This window comes from Sceloporus occidentalis, unplaced genomic scaffold (assembly GCF_023333645.1).
Source record: "Sceloporus occidentalis isolate IW3139 unplaced genomic scaffold, rSceOcc1.0.p SCAF_2, whole genome shotgun sequence".
Lineage (NCBI taxonomy): Eukaryota > Metazoa > Chordata > Lepidosauria > Squamata > Phrynosomatidae > Sceloporus > Sceloporus occidentalis.
Window position 1 is genome coordinate 264,154,131 of NW_028316982.1, and position 20,655 is coordinate 264,174,785.

General features: G+C 40.1%; 1 protein-coding gene across 20 annotated transcripts in view; it reads left to right on the forward strand.

Annotated features, from left to right (window-relative positions):
* The window catches only part of DLG2 (discs large MAGUK scaffold protein 2), a 1,248,672-nt gene that overhangs the window by 1,088,012 nt on the left and 140,005 nt on the right, over window positions 1–20,655 (forward strand). The window contains exon 1 of one of the 20 annotated variants that reach the window (XM_089512917.1): window positions 19,795–19,984. The exons of the other annotated variants lie outside the window; for them this stretch is intronic. The gene's annotated coding sequence lies outside the window, so the exon portion shown is untranslated. Of the gene's footprint in view, window positions 1–19,794; window positions 19,985–20,655 lie in introns of those variants that run through there. 20 annotated transcript variants of the gene reach the window in all.

Here is a 20,655-nt window from a genome sequence, read left to right on the forward strand (position 1 = left end):
GTATTCATACATTTATGAAGTCATTTTACCATTTTTCTATCTAGTGTGAGAAAGTTCTCAAAACTGTGTAGTTTTTTGAGGATTATTTGTGGTTTGGAACTTATTCTGTCAAATAGAAAGTGAAGGTCTTGTATAGCAAATTGCATTTTCTGTGTGGAAAACATACTTTTTCAGTAAAGAAATTTTATTTTCTGCATAGAACCATATTTTCTGTTCAGGAAATGCCATTTTCTGTACAAACTCTATGTGCATTTGGAAGTGGTGGTGCTGAGTAAATCCCAGCTTTAAGATTCTCATCTATCCAGGATTCTACTCACCATTTTTCATCTAGTCATTGAATATTTCTGAATATTCTTTCCATCACTACTCAACCTTACTAATGCAGGAAATCCACAGCTAAAACATCTCTGAGAGACAATTACCTATTCTCTGTTTAAAAATATGAATGAAGGAGAAGTTACAACCTTCTACCTACGAGCAACTTTCACCACCAATAAATTATTCATTCTATTTTGCCTCAATACCCTTCCTTGTAATTTTGGTTTACTGGTTTGGGGCCTCTGGTATAGTAGAAAACAAGCTTGATCTATTTTCCACATCACAGCTACATGACAGAGATATCTCTTCCAGCTGAAGATACCCAGCTCCCTCAATCATTCCTCAAAGAAATGGATTTCAAAATATTTTACTGTCTTGGCTGCCTTCTCTGGATACATTCCAACAAATCTGCATCCCTTTTAAACTCTGCTGTCTAGCTGTGGTCTGACCAGAACAGAATACAATGGTATTAATACTTCCTTTGACATGGTGTTTAGACTTCAGTTGATGCACCTCAGAATTTCATTGGCTTTTTTGTCATTATATCACACTGTCAACTCATGTTTAGCTTGCAAGTCTCCTTTTCGTTATTGGTGCAGGAGTATCTGTGTGCCTATGTATGAAAGAGAGATGGCTAGCCAATGCAGTAGATTAATGCTACATTGAGGATACAAAATGATGGCTGTTTTTGCTGTTATGTCTTGCAGTGGTAAGCTCCATTCCCTAAAAAAGGTCTTGAGGAGGAAAAGGACATGTGCTATTACAAATATTAATGATAAGCCAGTTTTTCTGCTCATAGACTGTTGGAAGAGCCAGCGTAATAGTTTGGGTCTTGGGTCACCTGTTGACTTACAACATCCAAATAAGTTTCATAGGTTTTTCTTAAGCAGGGAATACTCAGAGGTGATTTTGCCAGTTCCTTGCTCCGAAATATTGCCTGCAGCCCCTGGCATTCCTTGGTGGTCCCTCATGCAAGTACTAACCAGGCCTGACCCAGCTTAACTTCCAAGATCACATGGGATCAGGCACCTTCACACACTTCAGTTTCCCAACAAAAACAGTTGGACTGTCCGATTTCTGTCCAATGTCACCTGGCCATATTCAATTCAAGGTTGCAGAAGCAGAGTTGCACATGTGGTGCCATTACATATGGATGCACATGAATATGTGGTTGTGTATTTGGTTATATATTTGGTGTTTCAGATTCACTATTTTGATATTCAACACCAGGGCTGACTAACACAATTAATGTGTAACTCCACATGCAGAGCTTAATGCTACACAAGGCACAATGTAGGATTTTGCCCATACTTCCTTTTGTTTTTTTCTAGAACCTCCTGCCAATTTCAGCAGAAGGCCCCAAGTTTCTAGTAGAAACAACTCTGCCTGTTGCCTCCATCTCATGCTTATTTTGTTAAACCTCTCTCACTTTCCTTCCATACTTCATCAGCTTTCCCCCTAAGAACACATCTTTTAGGCCTTTCACAAGGAGAACAAAACATCTTTCACAGCCTTGAATGGTTTAGAGTGCAATTTTCTGTATCTCTCACAATTCTGCTTCTTTTGAGCTGGAGCAACCAGAACTATTCACAATATGACAGGTGCAATTTTTACACGGGTGCCTTATAAGAGCCACAGCTTATAAGACGTCCTTGATGTTCTTACACCCAGTCTTTTAAGTCAATGGAAATTGGGCACAACAGTTTCCCATGGGTTGTTCCTACAAACCAGGGGTAGCCAAAGTTTGTCACTGTTTGGCTCCCATCAGTCCTAGCAAACATAGCCAACAATGAGGAATGCCAGCACTTGCAGTCCAAGAACATTTGGATGATTTGCCTTGCTATAAAGAATCAGGTTCACCCCTACCATTAGGAGAATGTTAGAGATGCCTCAGGCAGCAGATTTTGCTGATCATGTTAAAGCAGCCAATTGTTACTTATTCAGTTTATTATTTTGCTGGCAGACATAGTGAGATCCTTCTAGTATTTTCTTCTTCCTTGGGTGAGATAGGGCCCCATTTGCTGCAAAATGTGGTAATCAGCACTGCCATTATCTGGGCAAGGCAGTTCAGTGCTTTGAGACCACTTCTAATTCACAAAAGGGTTAATGATATGATGCATTAAGTTATATGTATTACAGTCAGCACCATATAGGATCAATAGAGATCATGAGGCAAAATCACCCTATGGGCTCAACCAGCTTGTGAGAGCTGTGAAAGCTTCCAGACACTCTGAAGATGAGAAGTGATAAAATATGGCACCAAGAAGAGGAAAGGAGAATTTAAGAGACTTTGGGCAGTGGTGAAGGGATAGGCGAGGCCCTGCTGCCTCACTGTTTCTTTTTAAGGGATACATCTATACCATTGAAAGGGTGCAGTTTGAAGCCACTTTAAGTGCACCATCCAATGAAATTATGAGATTTGTAGTTTTGCCTTTTCTGCCAAAGCATGCCGGTGCCTCACACAACTACAAATCCCAGTATTTTGTAGGACGGAATCGTTTGTAATTAAAGTGGTGTGTGACTGCATTATTTCTACAGTGTAGTTGCATCCAACGATGCCCAAATTCCCATCCTCCCATGAGCATCCAAAGACCCACCCAGAATACCATCTGGATTGTTAGTAAAACAGGAACATTTTTAGCTAGTCACATTGGGACATAGGTTTTCTTTCTGATCACAGCTGAATGTGATTCAAGGCTGTTTTGTAACCTTGTAACTATTCCTAGGTACAGTCGGCCCTTCTTATACACAGATTTTTTATACACGGATTCAAGCATCCACGGTTCAAAAAAAATGTTCAAAAAAAGTATAAATTTCAAATATCAAACCTTGATTTTCCATTTTTTATAAGGGACACCATTTTGCTATGTCATTATATTTAATGGGACTTGAGCATCCACGGATTTTGTTATCCATGGGGGATCTTGGAACCAAACCCCAGCGTATAACAAGGGTCCACTGTAACACCTGAAGGGAGGTCCATTCCTGTATGTGTGATACCTTTGCTAATGGGTGAGCTACTTACTTAGAGTAAAAGCTTTCCTAAAAAATACCTCTTTCTTTCCACTCTCTCTCCACATGCCTTTGCTCAGTGTGTGCTTATATATGTACATACATGATCCTATCTCCCATGGAAAGAGTAGGGGAAATCTTTTCAGAGTTGGAGGTAGAAAGGGACCAGTTATACCACTAAGTGACATTTGTCTCGCTCACTGAATCTTGGGGTGCAGTGATTCTCAAACTATTGCTATGGTGCTCCAGAAGTTTTGGCCTCCAGCTCTCGGGATTCTTGACTGCTGGCCAAGCTGGCTAGGACTTCTGGGAACTGAAATTCAAAATATCTGGAGGAACAAAGTTTGGGAACCAATGCATTAATGGTTGGGGATGGGGTCATATGATTGAATTTGAGGTGGGGGTACCACTTTCTTCTGAAGAGTAGGAGGCAAGGAGAAACCATGAACACCTATAAGCAGTAATTCCTGATCTAAGTAGTTCTGGTGTGGTGAATATCATTTTAAAAAAAGTTTCTCTCTATAACAAACTAACTAGAGGGGATATTAATAGAAGCTGAGAGATTGCTTTTATTCCAGATGAATACTTAACTCATTTTTGTAATAGAGGTTGGTGTGTTCCAGTTTACATTTATCCCCACATCCCCATGGAATTCTGAAGAGGAATTATTCTCTATTGGAGATGACAAGTAGAGACGCATATTGCTAGGCTACAAGAACGCATCTTTGTTCTATATGACCGTAGATTTCTTTTCAGACTTTGCTTGTGGCAAAAAGATTACCAACTGTGTTTCAATCTATTTTTTTCCATTAACACATTTAATGTGTCGACTAGCACCAGCACTTGGACTTTTAGAAATTCAGGTGTTTTTGAGAATGCCTGTGTGTAACAGCACCAGTTCTTTCATGAGAGCGAGGCAGAAATAAAGCCTTGTGAAGTAGCTCATTGTAAATGGAAGACCCTCTTGCCTTTCTGCATGTTCCAAAAGAGTATTATTATCCTCTTGACACTGTTGCTACTGTTACCAAAACTGATTCCCTGAAAATGCCCCCAATATTTTGTCCAAGACAGATCCCTCAGATAGATGTGAATATTTTATTTTAGATGAAATTCGGTGGCAAATCTAGATTCAGATCTCATCATCCATTTTCTGCATTTCAGGGATGCAGAAGTGTTCTTACACATCACCTGGAGGATGTGGATATAGGGAGGGGTCTGCACATGTTGGTAACAAGCCATTATTCATGTTTGTCACAATCCTGATCGGCTGTATTCTGGGAGTCGGATAAAGATAGTTCATGACGTCTTCCAGCTCCCCTGAAAGCTTACAAAGATCCCCAATTTTTGGTATATTTTGAACAAATTTTCTTCCATAAACCTGCTCAAAATGGGTTAAAAGACCTACTACTAAATATAAGTGGTTTTATTCCACAAATGTCCAAGCCTATCACATATCCCAACATTTTTAAAAATAAAAAAATTATAACAACTAAAAATCATTTTCAGCCACTATCAGTCACATTGTGTGGCCTGCCAGGAGGCGAAATATGGCATAACCTTCAATATTTCACAGATGAAATCTGGGACATGTGGGGCTGCCCAAGATCAGAGTGTGGTCAAGATGGGAAAGGTTATTAATGAAGATCAGCACATAAGCTAGGACAGCTGCAGTAGTTTGCTTTTGCCTGGGTCATAGAATCATAGAGTCCAGCTCTTTTTTTTTTTTTAATTTTATTGTTTACAAAAAGTAAAACACCATTACATCCCCATTCTACTTAAAAACACAAGCTAGAATATAGATTTACAAAACTGAGATCTCATTCAAAACTCCACACCAAAATCTCCTGTGGAGCTGTGGTGGAACATGAACATGAGAATTGGAGTTAATGTATCCTATAAGAGGTAACCACTTTTCCTTGAACTGGTTGCAGTTCCTTGCCTCAGAGGTTCTCTTGGCATCATCTGCAAGCTTCTCCATTAACCATCCTTCCCAGAACTTCGTCCACCATTTATCCATGGACAGATGGCCTGTTTTCCAGTTTCTGGCAATGATTAATCTAGCTATAGCAACTGAAAAGGATATGATTTCTTTATGATGGAGAAATTTATTATCAAATTGAAATATTGACAAGAGAAGCAACTCCGGGGTGGGTTGAACCTTTTGCTTAGTGATGTCTTACATCAATTGGACAATTGGGCACTCATACCACATGTGTAGGTATGTACCTCTTGCCCCACAACCCCTCCAGCACAAAGATGTCTTCCTTGTCATTCGTGCTAGCTGGACGGGTCAGGTACCATCTGTATACCACTTTCAATGTGTTTTCCCATAGGGCAAATGGCTTAGACTTATAAGGAGGACATGACCATATATGATGATATTCTGCATCTGAAGTAACTGACTGTATATCCAACTCCCACCCTGTTTTATAGAAAGTACCCCTCCCATATGAGTTTTCAACCATCCAGTTATACAATGCAGCTGAACCTCCTTTCACTGGTGGACCTGGGACTGTACACATTTGTTCAAGTATTGTCAATGGTCTAGGGGTTTCTCCTGACCATACTAGTTGGGACACAAAAGAGGTAATTTGTTGAATTTGAAGCCAAGAGGGTCTAAGAGGCGATAACACATTTAATATACTTTCTGTATTTGTAGGGGGGGGGGAGTCCAACTCTGTGGGTGAAAATTACTTCATACTTTGAATTCAGTCTGAAACAATGGAAGTAAGCTGAGGACAAAGGGAGAAAGTGGTAGGGAGAGGGAGAAACTGGAACAGATGAAAAAGTGTTTTGGTAGCAGATTAATTGGGACAATTAATGCCAATTCAAAGCTATTGATGGGTACTGTTTGCCAAAGCCTAGCAAAGTTACTCCAACTTGTGGTAACCCTATCATAGGGGTTTCTTGGCAAGAATTATTTGGAGGAAGGTTGTCATCGCCTTCCCCTATGGTTGAGAGAGAGTGACTTGCCCAAGATCACCCATTGGATTTCTATGTCAGAGTGGGAACTCCAACACTAGTTTGCCAGAGTCCTAGTCCAGCACTTAAAACACTACACCATGCTGGTGCTGTGTAAATATATGTCAGCATAGGTATACTGGATTCCACTGTTCTACAACCAATTGTGAAATAGAGATCAAGGCCCTTCTCTTTAATTAGTTCCATATCCGCTAAGTTAACAGTGTGTGTGTGCGTGTGTGCTGAGAGAAAGAGAGAGAAAGAGAGTGATTCTGTATGAATGCAGAAGGTTTGGCTACGCTAGAGATGGCATTGGCACTTCATCTGAGAAAATGCAACCACTTTCTCAACAGTTCAGTCCATGCATCTGAGGACACAGACCAAGTCTACCAAAGCTTACCCTACAAATTCCTTGGCTCAAACAAGTCTCAAAGATGCTATGAGATCCCTTTGCATACAAATGTGTTCCTGCTCTATTGCATCGCAAAACAATTCTAGCCTTGGAATACAACTCCCAGAATATTGCAGTAAGCATGGTCAAACTTTGGCAATGCTTTTGCTCTGAATTTTCCACAATGAGCAGAGGGCTTTACTAGAAGTCCTACGAGGTCTCCTTCCAACTCCTATTCTAAAAGAAAGCAGCACCTGAAAGTAACTTTCAAGTACCAAAGCTGCTTTCCCAACCCAGGAACGTTGTTAATAATTCTTGTTGTCAAGCTTGGAAAGGTCATCAAAAGGAGTCCCAAGATTATAGCAGAGTGCCTTTGTTTTTGTTTTTTTTAAATTTACTCTTAACCTTTTACTGGAAATGTCATCCAGAGTACAGATTGTTTAATTCAATATGGCTGGGACCAAATGAAATCAGATCCATAATCAGGAAGCTGTTCTTAAAAGCTTGGAAATATTCGCATTGCTTGCATTTGGGCTTTGCTGAACTGTTTTGTTGTTGTTTTTTTAAATGTTTGATGCTGAGAGAAGACATAAATGTATGAATCTGTGGTTCCCCACAAGCTACATACTTGCTATGGATGCAAGTGATGTTTTGAAAATGTTTTGCTCCCTGTAGCATGATGTTCCATATGGATGAATACAGATGTTACTGGATAACTGGATGCCACAGATAACTGGGTGCCATGAATTAACACAGTTTGACCATGCTTTAACTGCCATGGTTGAATGCTATGAAATTCTGGGATTCATTGTTTTGTGAGCTATTTAGCCTTCTCTGTCAGAGAGCTCTTGTGCCATAACAAATTACAAATACCAGGATTTCATTCCATGGCAGTTAAAGCGGTGTCAAACTGCATTATTTCTGCAGTGCAGATGCAGCCTTTGTCTTATAAGTAAAGTAAATTTTTCACACCTCCCCAGTTCACCTTCTGACAATTGAGTGTTTGGGGGTATTTTTCTCTGCTCCTGGGGTGAGGAATGGGGAAGCAAATATGTGGAGATGAAGGAGAAGAAGAGAGCTCATAGGTGGAGGTGAAAGGGCAAATGAGATAGGAAATGAATTGGAAGAAGCAAGGGCTTCTGGTAGAAGAGAGAGAAGGAGACACTGGAGGACTTGTTCCACGTTTTTCACTTCCTCAGGCAAAGGCTGTGCCAAGGTATAGCTAAGGGAAGGGCAAAATGAGGGCATTGCCCCATCAACTGAGTATTCTCCTCCTCCCCCCTCCCCATGAAATTTTCCTTCTGTCCTCAAATTTCTAGAAGTGTGGAGAATGAGGATGCAGAAATGCTTCTGTTTGATACCACTTTTACTGCCATGGCTCCATCCTACAGAATCCTGGGGTTTGTAGCTTTATGAAGCACCAGCACTCTTTGGAAGAGAAGGCTAAAGACTTTCCAAAACTACAAACCCCCAGATTCCATTGGATGAAACTACATCACTTAAAATGGTGTCAAACTGCATTATTTCTACAGAGTAGATGCACCCAAAGCATTAAAAATCATTCACATCTAGAAATATCTTCATATTCCCTTGAGAACTTTGTAATTCCCTTTTATTTCCATGCCTAAATTCCACTTCTTATTGGTCTTTTTATTCTTTTAACAGTAATCTATTTTAATATTCTGAGAATTTAATTCTGTTTTAATGTATCACTTTTCTATGTTTTTAATGGTATTGTTTTTAAATGTTGTGAAGCCCAGTTCTGGGGAAAGAGCGGGATACATATAAATATAATAATAATAATAATAATAATAATAATAATAATAATGTGAAGTCAAAGGCTTTCATGGCTGGCATCCATAGTTTTTTGTGGGGTTTTCAGGCTATGTGGCCATGTTCTAGAAGGGTTTATTCCTGATGTTTCGCCAGCATCTGTGGCTGGCATCTTCATTTCTTTGAAGATGCCAGCCACAGATGCTAGTGAAAAGTCAGGAATAAACTTTTCTAGAAAATGATCACATAGCCTGAAAAACACAAAAAAACTAATAATAATAATAATAATAATAATAATAATAATAATAATTGACTGAATTATTAAGTTATTGCAATGACAGGATTTTGGAGTGTAAAAGAAAAAAATCACTTTGGGGCCCAGAATTCTGGGCATAAATTGGGATCATGTGAATGTCCTCATTTTGCTCCCCTGTAGCTATGCTCCTGGATTGTGCTCCTCACCCTTCCACATACAGCAGGCTTCCAGGTTTGCAGTTAAATTTTACCTCACCATTGGTAATGAGACCTCATTATAACCACCACCACATCATCTCAGGGCAGAAGGATATCTTAGGAGGAAGAGGGTCTACCATCTTGCATGCAATAGCTCTGTCCTGCTCCAGCACCTTCCTGTCACCAATATCTGGTACTTGAGATAGCTGGAGGACAATCAGAATAGTAAAATGTCTGAAGATCAGGCCCTATGAAGAATAACTTAGGGAGCTGGGTATGTTTAGCCTGCAGAAGAAAAGGTTAAGGGTGTGACATGATAGCCATGTTTAAATTTCGGAAGGGATGTCATGTTGAGGATGGTGCAAGCTTGTTTTCTGCTGCTCAAAAGACTAGGACAGGGAGCAATGGATTCATGTTACAAAAAAGGTCTCTTCAACTGTGGAATATGCCATCTCAGAGAGTGGCCGAGTCGCCTTCTTTAGAGGTTTTTAATTAAAATAATTTTTATTAAAATTTGTAATACACACAGAAAGGAAACATACAATATAGAACAAAGAAACATACTCACATCTAACATCTTTACAGACCTATGAACAGAAAAAAAGTATTATTCTATTTCCTAACTTCCATCCCCCATGCCTTCTTTAAAGAAACAAGGTATGAAACAAGAACATAATTCACAATTAAAACAGCTGACCAAGGGGGAAAAGATACAACTACATAAAAACATGAAAACTCAGAATTTACCTACATATATTACTCCTAAGTACCCTTAATATTTGCTTTGAAATATAAACTAATTTTCTACTTTCCTTTTTATAATATATACTGAATAAGCTGATTATCCTGTATACTTAAGCATCAATATTAATCTTTCTTAACACCATTATTAATCTCAGTAAACACCAGTAATATATTTTAATACCTTGGCTATTCAACATTATTTTCTATAAACAGAATTCTGAAGTACTTTCTTTGCCCTCTGTGCCCCACATCCATAGGTCAATGCCTTTCCTTGGTGCTTCTTCAGAAAATCTGTAATGGATGTCCAGGTTTTTAAGAACCATCTTTGGAGGTTTATAAACAGAGGCTGGATGGCCAAATGTTGGGAGTGTTTTGATTGTTAATTTCTGAATGGCAGGGGATGGGATTGGATGGCCTTTGGGGTCTCTTCAAACTCTGCTATGATTCTATGCTATTATGATTTCCTGATGGTAGGGCTGCTTCTGAGAAAGAAAATCCCAAGAAGAAATCAAAGCTGTACGAAAATCTCCCTCAGTGCCAATCCTCTGGACAGAAGAGTTTGCATGCTATTGACAGGCAGAGAGTGGATTGCAAAAATGCTTTTACACCAGGATATGTTGAGCCAGAAATCCAATAAGACAGAGAAGCAAATGTGGTAGTTGCAGAGACTGAATTGTGCTGATTGATTTAAACTAAAGCTAATATTTGATTGCACATCTCAATTATAAATCAAGCTTGATGCCCAAAGCTAGGTTCCAGGGGGGCGCGGGGCATGTTTGAGAATAGGGTCAAAAGCTGTCATGTATCTCTTAATGTGCTGTGACTAATATTAGAGACCTTTAAAAAGAAAATTCTAGGAGGGTTGAGCAGAAAAAATAGACTGTATACAGTAAATAAAATTGTCTTCTAGCCTTTCACTGACAGACTGAGTTTTTAAAGACAAAGAGGCTTCTGGCAAGTTTAGGACTGAGAGTCTTCCTTCAAGTTTTCACGTAGTCACAGCAAGCCAAGTGGAAAATTAGCTTTGACCTAATAATGCTTAAACTGACACAGGCCAAGCTTTGATATGATAGGGTGCCATTCAGCTGTAATTAAAGAGAGCACCATCAGACATGATGAGTTCATTCAGCGTGTTTGAGGATCCATGGCTTGTCGCCATGAAAATCAAGATAATTCATTAATGTCAATTAGTACCAGATAGCTTCATTTATTTAAACAGCCTTCATGGGTATCCCATGAAACAGATTCCATAGAATCATAGAGTTGGAAGAAACCACAAGGGCCATCCAGTGCAAAACCTTGCCATGCAGATGACACAATCAAGGCACTCTGTTTGAATATCTCCAAAGGAGGAGACTGTACCACCCTCCGATGCTGCATCTTCCACCACTGAACAGCTCTTACCCTCAGGCAGTTCTTCCCAATGTTGAGGTGGAATCTCTTTTCCTGTAGCTTGAATCCATTGTTCCGTGTCCTAGTTTCTGGAACTGCAGAGAACAAGCTTGCTCCATCCTCAATATGACATCCCTTCAAATATTTTAGCATGGCTATCATATCACTTTTTAACTTTCTCATCCCCAGGCAAAACATACCCAGCTCCTGAAGCCATTCCTCATAAGGCATGGTTTCCAGACCTTTCACCATTTTGGTCACCCTCCTCTGGACACACTCCAGCTTGTCAACATCCTTCTTGAATTGTGGTGTCCAGAACTGGACACAGTATTCCAGGTGAAATATGACCAGCGCATTTCACTGTGGAACAGCTTTTACCATCCTGAAGCTGTTCCTAATGTTTAGGTGGAATCTCTTTTCCTGTATTTGCTCTGGCTTCCAAGGGTCTGGAGAAGCAGGAAACAAGGAGCAAGCTTGTTCTGTCTTGTTATATTTAATTAAAACAGCAGCAAAAACAGCAATAACAACAGTTACCTCTCATGGCAATAATGATAATACGTTTAATATTCCCTCTCCATCTCTTTGTCAAAGCTGGACAAGCTACCAAATTCCTGGTATTTCTGCTGCCATGGCATTATGCTTCTTCAGCAATTTCCCTGGGTCCCTTTCACACTACACAATTTTAGCACTATGGTTCCATTTTAAGTGCTATGGCTCCATCCTGTGAAATCCTATGGTCTGTAGTTTGGTGAGGCACTAGCTCTTTGGCCGTGAAGTCTAAATGCCCTTCGCTACACTACAAATTCCGGGATTTAATAGGATGGACCTTGCATAGTGCTATAGCACAGTGCTATACAATCAGACCTTCATATTTATAGATTCTTCCTCTACGTATTCAACCATCCACAGCTTGATAGGATCCCCCACACACACAAAAATCCCAAAATCAGGCCTTGATTTTGTCATTTTACATAAGAGTCACTATTTTATTATGCTAATGTATATATAGGACTTGGATATCCATGGATTTTGTTATCCACCGGGGGGGGGGGGGGAGGTGTCCTGGAACCAAACTCCATCAGATACCAATGGACTACTGTAATCATGTGGTTCAAAAGAGCCACAGATCTGTTGTAGGACATATACAGAGGGAAGCTGGGGAATACCATGGCTTGGACTATCCTAACATTAGAATGGGAAGGGCAGCCATGAAAGACCTATAAACAATTCTAAAGAGCAAAGATATATCTCCTTATCTCTTGGTTGCAATCTCCATTCTGTTCAATGTTTAATCCAAAGTATGAGAAATTTCAAGTTCTTCATTGTCTATGTTGAATTTGTGCAGACCCTCCATTGTCATTATTTTTGTTTTCTTTATGTTCAGCAGCAAGCCTCCCTTGCACTTTCTTTCTTGGCCATCCCCAGTAATCGTTCCAAGTCCACAATGTTTTCTTGGTATAGGAAGCCACTAATTTTTCTATTACTATAAATCATTCTAAAAATTAAGAATTAAAAATATATTGCAGTTCTTCTTTTTAATTATTCAGTCAGAATCCACAGATTATATTCATGAAAAAGTGGGCACAAGTGGCGGTGGGGGGGGGGAGGGGTTGTTATCAGTAGAGATTATTTTTCTGAAAGGGCTAGGGTTATAATTTTTAAACAATGAAAAGTCTCAGTACCCTTGCCTATTTTGTGCATGTGGGAGAAATCTAATTGGCATTAAACAGATTTTTTTTAAAAAAAAAACGGTTCTAAATCTAAAAATGAGATCCAAATCTTCTGAAATGCCTTTCACTTTGTATAATGATGCTTGGACCTCACCCATGAAAGTATCCAATGGGTTAATTTCACAGCAGAAATGTTTTTCATTACTAGATCATAGCTCCCACTGTACAAGCTGTACATAATGCATTTCTCATCAGAGGGGTCATTTTGTTTCTATCACCAAAAGCGATACAATTTTCTCCTGGGTTATTACATTTTTAATGCATTGTCATTGCCAGCTACCCTACTCTCTTCCTGATCAGCCTTTGCAATGAGAGGTGTGGGCTCTTTATATGCATTTACCTCATAGTCATTTGAATAGTGTCAATTTTTTCATGGTTTGTTCTGCAGTGATATTTTCAATTACTATTTTAAAATATATTGTTGGCAAGAGGAAAATAATGAATCCTTTTTCAAATGTGAGGGACACCAATGGCATTAATTTGCATCTTCTCTTGTCACCAATGTTGTTTTGTTTTTCTCTTTGTATTATCTCATACATCTCTCTCCAACTCATTGTATTAACATGACAGATGTCATTATCACAATTCAACAGAACAATGGGAGGAATATGGAAAATTAATTTCTTCTCATTTTTCCTCCTTTCTCCCCTTTCATAGCTAATTGTTTTAATTGGCTAAGAAACATGGCTCCATAAATGAAGAAGGGTTCCAGTTGCAAGGTGAACCTTTTAAATCTGAATTAACTACACTAAGAGTCTTTCATTGCCCCCCCCTTTTTTTTTATTTTTACAGAATCATAGAAACCTAGAGTGGGAACGGGTCACAAGGGCCACCTAAAACAATCCCTTGCCTTGCAAGAATACACAACTAGAGCACAAATATCTAACATCTGTTTAAAGTTATGAATGCACAACTAGAACACATCTAACATGAATTTTAAAGAGCTGCAAAGAAGGCAGGTACACCAGCTTCCAAGCAGTCTGTTCCACTGTCAGATAGTTCTTTGAGGCTGCATCTGCACTGTAGAAATAATCCAGTTTGACACCACTTTAATTACCATGGCTCAATGCTATGGAATTCTGGAAACTGGAGTTCGTTTAGACACCAGAGCTCTCTGACAGGGAATGCTGAATGTCTCGCAAAACTACAGTTCCCAGAATCCCATAACAGTGAGCCATGGCAGTTAAAGTGGTGTCAAACTGAGTTATTTCTGCAGTATGGATGCAGCCACAATTAAGAAGTTCTTCCTAAAGTTTAGGTTGCATCTCTTTTCTTGTAATTTGAATAACCCCCATAGACAAGCTCTCAGTCTTCTCTTCTCCAGGCTAAACAAACCCAACTCCCTAAATCATTCCTTGTAAAGCTTTCTTTCCAGACCTTTGATCATCTTGGTCATCCTTCTCTGGACATATTCCAGATTGTCAATACCCTTCTTTAATACTAAAATGCTTCACATTTTTCCTCCTTTTTCTTTCTTGTACTGACCACACTTTAACAACATATGTGCCTTCTCACTCACCCTGTTGTACTGAGAATTTTAAATACAGAGTTTTTGTGTGAAGAAATCAAAAGGAATGGGATATGGGAGTACCACTACATGAAAAGATTGAATGGGATGTGAATGCAAAGATATGCAAGTACAACTACATCTGATAGTCCTGATGAGAAATCTATATTTAGGACAAGAAGCCACCGTTTTAGCAAAATATGGAGAAATAGAATGGTTCCCAATTGGCAAAGGGCAGCTTGGGAAGGGCTGCTATGAAAGAACTAGAAAAAGATCCAAAGAAGCAAAGCTATACGTCTGAGCACAAAAGTTGGAATCTTCCAAGCCATTATATTCCTCATCACCATTAACAATTAAAATTAAAATCAATTAAATTAAAAATTAAATTCAATAAAATCAAAATTAGTTAAAATTCTCCAGTACAACAGGGTGAGCGAGAAGGAGCAGATGTTAGAGCTGGACAGTGAAAAAGTGAATAAGAAGAAAATTAACTCTTTTGAGATGCAGCACTGGAGATGAGGGCTGAGGATACCGTGGACAGCCAAAAAGACAAACAAATGGGTTCTTGAACAGATCAAGCCTGAAATACCCTAGGAAGTAAAGATGACCACATTGAGGCTGTCATACTTTGGCCACATCATGAGAAGGCATGACTCATTAGAAAAGACAATAATGCTAGGAAAGGTAGAGGGAAGCAGAAAGAGAGGAAGACCACGTGTCAGATGGAAAGACTCAGTCAGAGAGATCACAATCCTGAACCTGCAGGAGCTAAGCAGAGCAATGGAGGATAAGGAGATTTGGAGACATCCACAGGGTTGCCATGAGTTGGGATCGACCAGAGGCAGTTAACAGCAGCAGCAACAACAACAACAACATATTCTTGACATCTCTGATTTTAAACCACTGCTTTACATCATTTTGTTTCAATATTAATTTTGCTTTCAATTTTAATGGGTGGTTTTATTTTGCCACAACCTCACCCTCATCCTGGTGTCTTTCACTGCCCAAATACATCATTTAACCAGATGGAATGCCTGTCTTGTACCAGCGGGTGCTGGGAGCTTTCTAAAAATGCTCCTTTAGATTCAGAATTGATCAATTTTGCAGAGATGACAGGAGCAATGAGCTTGAAGAAAAAAGGCCAAAAAGCCACACAGCATCCAGAGCACTAATATTAGATTCAATAACACATGGTTATCTAGGCATGCATTCTCTTTAGCAAAAGGAAACTTAGAATTCTTTCTAAAAAAGAGATGAAAAAATGAGGGAACCATCATGAAGTTCAAATAGGTGGTAGGAGTTGACAAAGAGAAATTTGCTCATTTGTCTCTTTCTGCTAGGATGGTACTCAAGGTGGCTGACATCAATTAAGAAGATAGTACAGTAAAAACCTATTTGATGCTGCCAATTTAAAAATCAAATAATAATAATAATAATAATAATAATAATAATTCTTACCCGCCTCTCCCCACTGATTAAGATGGGGAACAACAATTAACAGATACATCATATCAATTAAAATACACATCACTTTAAAGGGACATACCATTTAAAAGATTTGCACATGTTAAAACAATCCACATCTAAAATCATTTAAAATTCACAAATTAAAAATCATCTCAATAAGCCTGCTGGAAAAGACTGGTCTTTATCAATCTTTTAAATTCAGACAGCATATTCAGTTAAATGAAAGATCTCCAAGACATCTTGGCTGGCATTCTGTATTGCAGTTACAGATCCATGATCTAGAGTTTTGGGTCTGTAACTGCTCCTTATTCAGTAGGACTATAGAGTCATGATCATGGTATTATTGCCATGGTTATAAATACTCCCCCAAGCTCACCTTAACAACCAGCGGCAACATCAAGAGAAAGAGGTCTGTATTTCTGTCGATCAGGACTCAAGGAGGATGGTGTTTCTATCCCCCTCCCAACAGTAAGCCAGGCTGCAACAATCAGAAGCAGAACCTCCTGTCATAATTCCTCACTGCAGCCTCATTCACTGGTGAAATGGAGTTGGAGACATCCTCCCATTTGTGCCCCAATTTGTGGTAGCTCAAATATATAGGATGGATCGCTCCTTCAGAACTGCTGCTGTGTCGGGTTGTTTATATGCAGGGTCGAAGATGCAAATTTTCTGGGCTAAGTCAGAATATCCTGGGTTCTTTTTGCTCTGGTTTATAGCATCAGGGTGCAGCTTCAATTTGGTTTCCATTCACTTTGGAGGCATATGTCATCTAAACACCCCACATTCAAAGTGATTTAAAACTACTTTATTTGGCCCCTGTGTTTCACCTCTAAGTTACAATCACTATAATAAAAACTCATATTTAATTTCTGGAAACCACTAACCTGTAAGCCTGCTAGTAACAATATATATGGCTTTTCTTCGTGAACGAAGATTCAGGAAGGACTCATCCCGCGCTTTCTACAAGCACGTTGATGACTAAAAAGGCCAATCCGAGATAAACAAGTCCGGTTGTAGAAAGCACAGTAGAAAGTCTCCTTAGGTGATGTTTCCAGGTTGTGGTTCTTTCTACATTGTCGTTTCTATTTGAGACTCATTCGGTGTGAGCTTTCAAAATTGGCTGCAGCATTGTGGATAGTGTGTCTCCATGCCTCCCGATGCGAGGTCAGAGTGGACCGTTGTTGGTGATCAATTTGGCCAAGCTTGAGATGTTGTTTCAGGGACTCCTTGTATCTCTTCTTTGGAGTGCTCCTCTTACACTGACCCATGGCGAGAGCTTGTCCCAGACTGACACAGATTTCAAACTATGGACTTCAGAGGACATGCAACCAAGTGGGATGAGAACATTCTAAGTTCTTATCTTATTTACCAAAGCATTGAAAACTCAAGTGTTTGGGAGAAAAAGTCACATGCCTTCTTATGCACTTTCCTGCTATAATGCTCCAAGTATGGGTTTACCCCCATTCTCTTGTTTTTCCCCCTCTTCTTCTCTCTTTCCTTATTGTCCAGCAGAAGTAATGAGGGAGGCAATGAAGTTTCAGACAGCAATTTGCCCAATAGCTAGTATCCTTAAATGCACTATTTCCCCAAAATCTGCCATGAGTGGTATTTCAAATTCTTGCTAATGATGGAGTGTACAGAAGAGAAAAGGGGGTAGAAAGGATAAGAAAAATCCCTTTCTTTTTTCCCTTTTGCTTCTGTGCCAGTGAAAAAAACAGGAAAAGGAAGGGAAAAGGGAATGTGTTTTTTTAGTAGTAATAGTTCAGAAAGAGCCAGCATGGTATGGTGGTTTGAGTGTCAGACAATGACTCTGGATGTCAGGGCTCAATTCGGTGCTTGTCCATGAAATCTACTTGCATAAGTCACATGCTCTCAGCTTCAGGGGAAGGCAAACCTCCTCTGGACAAATCTTGCCAAGAAAACCCCATGATAGGTTCGCCTTAGGGTTGCCATCAGTCAGAAACAGCACACAACAACAACAACAATTACAACAACAAATATGGTTCCAATGGTGATAAATGGGAGTAGGGTGCAGTGGTGTAGTGGAAACAAACAGGAACAAAGCCCAAGGATATTTAGCAGGGACTATGGCATCTGCCACCCCCTTGGACTCCCCTGTTTCCACTGCATTTAGTGGGAAGAAAATAGATGTCATAGAATCATAGAGAATCGTAGAGTTGGAAGAGACTGCAAGGGCCATCCAGTCCAACCCCATTCTGCCATGCAGGAAATCCAAATCAAAGCATCTCTAACAGATGGCCATCCAGCCTCCGTTTGAAGACCTCCAAAGGAGACTCCACCACACTCCGAGGGAGTTTGTTCCACTGTCGAACAGCCCTTACTGTCAGGAAGTTCCTCCTAATGTTGAGGTGGGATCTCTTTTCCTGTAGCTTGCATCCATTGTTCCGGGCCCTGTTCTCTGGAGCAGCAGAAAAGAAGCTTGCTCCCTCCTCAATATGACATCCCTTCAAATATTTAAACAGGGCTATCATATCACCTCTTAACCGTCTCTTCGCCAGGCTAAACATCCCCAGCTCCGCAAGGACATAGCTAGGATTTTAGGAAGGGGGGGTCCAGACTAAGTGCCACCATTATAATGGGGCTTGGGTGCGGCGGTGCAGCAGCACGCACTATTCATTTTTCTAATGGAAGGGGGGGTCTGGACCCCAAGAACCCTCCCCCCCTTGGCTACGTCCCTGAGCTCCCTAAGTTGTTCCTCATAGAACATGGTTTCCAGACCTTCCTTTGGACATACTCCAGCTTCTCAATATGCTTTTTGAATTGTGGTGCCCAGAACTGGACACAGTATTCCAGATGAGGCCTGGCCAAGTGACAACATACAGGTTGAGTCTCTCTTATCAAGAATTTCAAAATCCAAAATACTCTGAAAGCCAAAACTTGTTTTATGGGTGGCTGAGATAAACGCCTTTGCTTTCTCATGGTTCAGTGTACACAAACTTTATTTCATGCACAAAATTATTTTTAAAATATTGTATAATATTCCCTTCTGGCTATGTGTGTGAGATGTATATGAAATGTAAAAGAATTTTGTTTTAGACTTGGGTCCCATCTCCAATATATCTCATTATGTAAGTACATGCAAATACAAGTATCCCAAAATCCAAAAAAAAAAAAAAAATCCAAAACATTTCTGGTCCCAAACATTTAGGATAAAGGAGACTCAATTTGCATTGTTATGAACTAGCCCTTTTGTAGTCCAAAGTATTGTGAGGTGGCTGGTTTTCTGTGGCAAGGCCTATTAGCCTCACAAAAGACCTGGTCTTCATAGAGAAGAAAATGACTAGAAATTTTATTTTAAAAAACAGATTGAAAGAGAGGAACACAGACAGACAGACAGACAGATCAACATAGCTGCATGCATTTTGGACTCTTCTTGGTTGTGTTGCTATAGGGACTGTCACAATGACAGACAGCGCTTCAGAATTTACCACTACATTGCTGACACCCCCTGAGTGCTATATTTGGCTTGGGGAACATTTCCACTATTCCCTTGATTTCGGGGGAAAGGGCCAAAAAAACAAAACAAAACCTGAACCAACCTGAGACGAAGAGTTGTCTGTTCTTTGCTGCCTACTCACATTGCATGCAAATATTGCATTGCCCTCCTCGTCTTTCAAAGAAGATGGGAGATGCTTCTTTTACATAATATATCTGTGCCTCAAATGGTCCACAACCAGAACACCACCCCTCCTTTTGTTTCATATAAATTTAGTGGTGACTCTTATGCCTTGGTGTAATTTGGTCCACCTCAGCACCATTGCATCATGCCTCTTTCAGCCTTCCTGCCGGTTGCGATTCCACCTCAACCAGGTGCTATGGGTGACAACCGGAGAGTTTGCGCTGAGCCGAGGGTGGGAGTCATATTATTCCATTGGCTGGTGCCGGCACATCCTCAGCACCAATGAGAAGCTGTGCTGCCAGATCTGATATGTTTACTGGGATGAATTATATCCAAATATATGTACACAGGCACTGTGTGTGTGTGTATATGTGTGGCTGAATGACCTCCCCCCTGTGATGTAAAATATGAGAGTCTGGGAGCTACCCGTTTTATAATTGATCTGATTCAGCGACTGAGCAGAGCCACTTGGCTTAATTATAAAGGCAAGTGTGAACTCTGCAGCTGACTGGGTTGGTGAGGGGGAGAATCTTGAAAAGCTGTACTGCCAGCAAGTGGGACTCTCTGCCTTTGTTTCAGCAAATCCTGCCTTGTAGGTGAGTGACGGTCTTCATTTCTTTTCTCAGATGTCCGCTGATGTGTCTCGTGCATTTTGAATGTCTTTTTTTCCCCCCTCCTCCAGGGACTTATCTGCCATGCAGCTGTAGGGTGGGGGTGTCTCCATCTCATATCCATCCCATTGTGGCATGTACAGTCTGCAGGGGGAAAGAAAGAAAGGATGGGGGGAAATGCATCATTTGATTCTTGACTTATATTTTTTGCAAGAATGTGTTTCTGGCTTTCTTGATATTGGCAGGACTGGAATTGAGAATCAACCAGGTGCACACCCCTGCTCATTCAATTGTTTGCATAGCTGTTGTGAGAAAGGAGTTAAGACATCGAGGAAGCTAGCAAGGAAAGCATTTGGCTTTTCCAGCATTTTTCTTCATATTGTAATCTATAGATACCTAGTTTGGGCAGTAAGTCACTAACCCAGCTATGTGGTAAAAGTCAGCATCAGTGAATTCGGGAAAGGGATCTGTGTTGGTCTCATGCTGCAAAAGCAACTAAGTGCAATGGGTTTTGCATGTCATTGTTTCCAAGGAATATTGTGACTGTCTGAAAATGCAGAGAGAGAGACAGAGACAGAGAGAGACGGAGAGAGAGACGGAGAGAGATACTGCTGTGAACACTGACTGTAACCTGCATTTAGTTGGCTCTTTTCACT